Source organism: Octopus bimaculoides, chromosome 3 (genome assembly GCF_046866305.1).
Source record: "Octopus bimaculoides isolate indiv1 chromosome 3, ASM4686630v1, whole genome shotgun sequence".
NCBI lineage: Eukaryota > Metazoa > Mollusca > Cephalopoda > Octopoda > Octopodidae > Octopus > Octopus bimaculoides.
The window spans coordinates 58,835,725-58,842,750 of record NC_142930.1 but is presented as its reverse complement, the minus strand read 5'-3'; positions in this window follow the sequence as shown (position 1 = coordinate 58,842,750).

Here is a 7,026-nt window from a genome sequence, read left to right as displayed (position 1 = left end):
TGAGAATCTTAATGTCTGGTCCCCTAAAAGTTAACTGACACCTCTTCTATTTAGCAAAATATTGATTATACATTGTGCTGCTGTGCAATCAATATTCATTTTCAAGCACATAAAATTGTTGTATTCACTTGTTAGAAACAGAGTGTCTCAATTGATAGAGAAGATGGTGTTGTATTGTTTCTATGCCTTGAGCTGCAATTGGATGTGTATATTACCATTGTAACAATTGGAAACACAGATGCAATTGACTTAGGTTTCTTGTTTCTGAGATTAAGCAATGTTATGCAAAAAAACTTTCACAGAAAGGCATTATATCTGAAAAGGTCATTCATTAAATCCTTTTTATATTAAATGTGGGAAAAGGCTCCAGTTACCCATGATTTTATGCATACTGGAGAGAGGAAAAGTAAAGTCAAATTTGGTAAAACTGGACTATATAGAATTTACATTTTCAATACTGAAATCTAAGGGAGACAGAATACTCTATTCAAGATTTTCTTTTGGTGAAAATAGGTGATATTTACTACTCAAGCAATTAGTTATTTTCCCACATTTATAATCTCTCAAAACACATTGAGCAGTCTAGAAAATTGTGAACTGTACACTATACCATGTAGTTATGAAGAAACTGTGTCTGAAAAAGACAAGCTACTCATGACTCAGACATACTTTGATCATATGTCTGCTCAGTTAAGACTGTTATTAAATTCAAAACCGAAACCACCACCACCACCAAAACCACCACCACCACCACCACCACCACCACCACCACCACCACCAACAACAACAACAACAATAAAAAAAACAACAACAACAAAAACAACAACAATCTGATTGAAAAATGAGAGGAAATCATATAAGCTGAAGTAATCTGTGCAAAGATTTGAAGTTCAAATGTTTTTAGTATTATCACTTGATTATGATAATGATTATCATTGTAGAAACTAATTTTTATTCAAGCTGAAAACATTAGACTTTCAGTCTAGTTCCATTACTTCCTTCATATTAATATCTATCAGTTATCTGTGATTTTTGTGTACTATTTTTTCTTTGCAAAAGTAAATGCACTATTTTAATATATTTAGCTGGAGTACCAAAATAATCTTTCAAACATTTGTTCCATTATTCATCCTGACAATTAAACAGAGCACTCTGCAGTAGAATTTAAAATACTTTCTGTGCTATTTCTTTTGAATAAAAACAGCTAATTCCATATATTTCTCAGCTTCACATCGCTCATTTCTTGCTGAATTTTATAGAATTCAATTTGGTAAGATGAAATACAAGATCTGCCAATTTTTTTTTGCTCAGTTGGCATACTGTCAACGAACAAGATTTCATACTTTCAAAGATAAAGATATAGCTGGGGGGTAGTGATGAATTATCATAATTCAGTTTTTAAGGTACATTAAAAATTAATGTTTTAATCTAGTTTCTTTTCCCCCAAGAGATTTTGTAACAGCCAACATCAAATATATCAGCCGAGCCAAAACCATTTTTACCAATCGAATACCACCACCAGTATCTTTTTTTATTGAGCTGTGTCGTCTTTATCTTACGTTGTCGTTGCCAAGCAACGAAATATATGAATAACTTAGATCTTATGATTAGTTTATATTATAATTTAGCATTCATAACTGAAGCACACACAAAGAAGCAAATACATAGCAGTACATAAGTATATACCGTAGTACTTTTCGATGTTTTGTATGAATACGTGTTAGTAGTTAGAATAACAATGGAATAACTGCTCGGATTTTATTTTCTCTACTTTTTCTCTTCGTTCTTAATGCAATTGGTTGGCTGAAAATCAGAAAACCTCTGATTCAAAACATTTATTCAACTTTTACTCAACATCTACAATTATTATACATTATACGTGACTCTAGTTCAGACACCGCTCCTGTTGGTAATTTACTCCAAGCTCTTGTGTATCAGTATGAGACACATGTCAATTGTTTGTTGACTGAAAAGTCGATATCTTTAATGGTGTTACTAAATTGATTCGTATGTTATAATGTCTACGTTCTATAGATTTTCATGCAATAACATAGAAAAGGCCATATGCACACCAGCTTCAATTATCTTGAACTTCAAATATCTCGAACAAAAGGATTTCACCTAACTAATAACGATGTAATATACTACAAATATACACAAAAGAAATGGAAACAGTCACTGTGAGCAATAGCTGACTTGAATTCTTTATGGCTAATCAGGTTAAACCATAACTGAGAGTCATGAAATATGCAATTCCATCCAAGGTAGATAACGTGATAGATACTAAAACTAAGATCTGAGTTATTAATTTCATATAATAGATCTTTCACAACGGTTCTTTTCCATTTCATTTATTAGGGAAAAGATATAATGAATGCTATGGGTTAGTTGTTCTAGTTGATCCAAAAGCATGAATTATGGAAAGCTAAACTATAAAACAATTTGTCCAAAACGACAAATTTAACAAGCCATATTTATAGTATGCACAAAATATCTCACTACTCTTTGTTCTTAACACAATGATATTTAACCAATAATGATTCCATAGCAATGATTGATATTCTCCATTACCCAACATGCAATGCAAAATGCAATATCCTTGATGCCAGGTTTTGTTGACTCATAAAAATGCTTGTTAACGATGTGATGAAAAAGGTGGATTAGAAATTATCAGAGGTGGATCATAGGCAGGCAATAAAACCAGTAGCTGAATGAACCGCCTATTTTTCTGTTACTCACGCAAACAACCAAACTGTTCGTTCACCCAAGGAAACTATTATTGAAACTATTGAATTATTTAATCACGAAGAGAATTGTATCTGGGGACATAATAGTGGAAGACGTGGCGCTTTACGTTTTGGTGTTCATACTTAAGACACTCAACGCTCACATGCATCCTACCATGATATAGGCAGGGGTAAACTGACCAATTTACAATATCTTAGTCTTAACATAAAATCATTGTTTTTGTGTGTTGCTTGACCATAACCAGATGAGCATGTCCCTTAGTGGCTGACGATATGTGCATCTCTGATCACGGTCAGGGATAGTAGAAGAGCACAATGTCCATGTTTTGAGAGTAATTCTTTGGGTTTGAATAATTCACTTCTGGAAAAATGGGTGTTTCATTCATCATCCTTAAGCGACACTTATTCAAGGATCTTTTGAGTGTGATGGGCTACTCAAACTGCAGAAAATTCTAATTGGACATGTAAGGTCATGCGCATTTTATCTTGACATATCACGATCATATGGTTATGATGCATGTGGCTGGTGTACCATTATCAGGCGAGTAGGAATGATAGGTATATTGGGCTTCGTATATTTGTACCCCAGTGTCACTTTGGCATGCACTGCTCTGTCACTCAATGATAATATATATAAATGTATAGATGTGTGTGTGTATATGTGTGCGTGCATATATATATATATATATATATATATATATATATATATATATATATATATATATATATATATATATATAAATATATATATACATATATATACACACACACACATATACATATAGATATACATAAAATACCTACATATTTGTTACAGGTGCACAAAATATTATATAGGAAGCGGGTAAATGCAGTTATTTATACAATGGAAATATTGACTGCAACTGGTACAGATTCCATACCCTAAGTCCGAAAAGAAATATTACATGTAAATACCAATTAACTTTTGTATCTACCACGAATTGTTATACTAACATTATGTATTAAAGATTGTAGTATTAAAGATAACTTTACGTCAAAGGTTGGGTATCTTCATTTTGGATTTGCAAAATATAGGCGCAGTTGCGGCTGTGTAGTAAGAACCTTGCTTTCCAGTCACATGGTTCCGGGTTCAATCGCACTGCGTGGCACCTTGGGCAAGTATCTTCTTCCATAGCGACCAACGCCTTGAGTGGATTTGGTAGACGGAAACTGAAAAAAACACGTCATATATATATATATATATATATATATATATATATATACACGCACGCACACACACACACACACACACACACACACACACACACACACACACACACACACACACACACACACATATATATATATATATATATATATATATATATATATATTGGTTTGTTTGCGTGCTTGTAGATCAGTAGTTCGACAAAAGAACCGATAAAATTAGTACCAGGCTTTACAAAAAGTAAGTACTGGAGTCGATTTGTTTGAGTAAAATTCCTCAAGATGGTGCCCCAGCATGGTCGTAGTCTAATGAATGAAACAAGTAAAAGATAAAAGATAAACGATATAGGAAACCTTTGTAACATCCAGCAAGTGTTATAAAAAAATTTCGAGGGGAATATTTGTTTGCTATTTTTCTTTATTAATAATTAGTTTGAGAATGTAATGAAATTGTACCACTTCTGAATTTGACGCATTTGCTGTCCTCTTAAGCAGTATTTTAGCTTTTGTAGAAGATATTTCTCCTAAAATATCTCAGAGAGATGAAACTTAAAGTCAAACACCGTATCAAATGAGTTTAATACATATAATAACCCTGTCCATTATAAGCACATATAATTGAGTCTGGGGTGGGAGAGAAGGGTTATTCAATTACATCGACCTCAGTATTCAACTGGTAGTTATTTTCTCAACCTCGAAAGTATGAAAGGCAAAGTAGATCTCGGTAGTATTTTGATATCAGAGTATAAAGCCAAAAGAAATGCCGCTAAACATTTTGTTCGGCGTGCTAATGATTTTGGCAGCTTGCCACTTACAGATGACCACTAACAATAATTACTGAATAGCATTGAAACAGGTGTTCGATTGTTTCTGTTCTATAACCTGCAACTTTTCTTTATTATATTACCAATGTTAAACCAATTACCCCTTTTGTTTTTGACGTTACTTTGATTTTATTATCGACAATTAACTTGAGTAAATTGTTAAAAGGAAAATTCATGACGACAATTCTTTAAACAATTTTTTACTATTTTTAACGTTTTTCAACTTATATCAACATAGTTTTATAATTAATCGTTGAGTGTCTAGAGGCTTATATTTCTATGCAAACACAGGGGAGACAATTGGCAGGCATTTAACAAAAATGCACACTTAATCTAGGTATTTATTTTTGTCTTTCTGTACTTTGAGTTCTAATCCCAAAGGGATTGACTTTGAAGCTTCATCTCTTTAGGATCGATTTACTTGATAAATTCTTCCTTTCCAAAAGTTGTCATACTGAAAAACTAAATATGTTATATACATGTTATTCTATTTAATCAAATAAAAAAATATATATATAATGACATATCAACGGTATAAACAGTTTAATAATTGCTTTTATTATTTTAAAAATGTATGAAAAATTAGTGCTAAAATATTAATATTATGTAAATAAAATGATAAATTTTAAAATAAATTTCTAATAACATCTAAGTTTTAAATTTCAAATGACAAAGGATTAACTTTTTCGCAAAAGTTTCTATAGAAACTGACAAAAATGTTTTAAAAATTTCTGTTAAACTATGGTCACCCCACCGTGTAAAACTAACAGCGGACCTTGAAGCAATCCAGCGAAGCTTCACTTGTCTCATTGTAACAGCTCAGATACTGGGAAAGGCTGAAACAGCTAAGACTCTACTCCCTGGAGCGAAGGCGGGAGAAATATGCAGTAATATACATCTGGAAGATCATGGAAGTGATTATGCCAAATTGTGGCATTGGAAGCTACTCAAATGCCAGAACGGATCGCCACTGCACAATGCCAAAGATCCAAACAATGCCGTCACGCTTCAGGACCAGTTACTGCAATAGCCTGAGTTTCAAGGGTCCACAGCCTTTTAATATTCTCTCAAAGAGTCTCAGGGACCTACAAAAAGTGGATGCAGGTGTTTTCAAAGCGATACTAGTTCCCTTCCGGTCGAGAGTCCCAGATGAACCTATCTCGCAGCAGGAGGCACAAATGAGGAGGCAAAAACTCCCTAATTGACCAAATGCCACATATCAGAGGAAACTCTCAATAATAACAGTGTAGCGAAACGGCGGTGCCTCTACATGGCTACAGTTTTGAGCTCAAACCGTAAAAGTAAGTGAAAGTAAGCACTCCACCCACCGATTGGAACAATATTAGAGATGTTTTCTTTGTGACATTTTCACAGACACTTTGAACAACAACTATTCTTATTTCGTGATTTTATTTTAGTCCTACAAGGACTACTTGACGCAGAATTTTAAATCCACCACTCTATTTACGATTCAAATAGCCAGACAATCTTATTATACACAAAGAATGATGTTAATTTGTTATATCAACACAAAATCAGAAAGAGCAATTAAATTTTTTCTACACTTGATTTGTCATCAATAAATTAAGATAACTGACATCTCGTTTAATTACTGCGGGTTTGGAAAGTAGTTAACTGAAAATTAATCTTATCTTTTAAAAATACATATAGATTCATGCAGCGAAAGAAGCTCATTGATGAAGCTTAATTTTGACGGAAGAAGACTAAGACAGATGTTCAGTTAATATATCAATGGGAGAACACTTATGTTTCGGGAAGCGTTCTATGAGATATCAAGTGTAATTAGAAAATGCTTGCACTTGCAAGTAAAAATTGAGAGCAGGTGAGCTGAAGAATAATGCCAGTTGAGGCTGATGTAGAAAATTCAAATAATGCTAAAATCTCTAGCGAAAGAGCAGGAAATGTATTTCGAAATAATTTATGAAGGGCACTTCCTTTTGTAAGAAAAATGATATTTCTAATTTTGAAAAATGTAAGAGCAATAAAATAATTGGTAATTAAGGAAATAATAATATTTACGAGATGATTTATTATATGTATAGCTTCGGTAGAATTTTTATGTCTTGGAAAGACTTTCAAGTTAAAAATAAAGTCCTTCTAGGAAAGAATATTTCTGCTATCAATTATGATAACTACTTACTGTGATAATATTTTAAATAATTATAGTTCTTTTATTGCTCGAATTCTTAGGGTTCTTTGTCGAGCCATTAACCTATCTAAAATTGCTTCAAACACCATTGCATGAA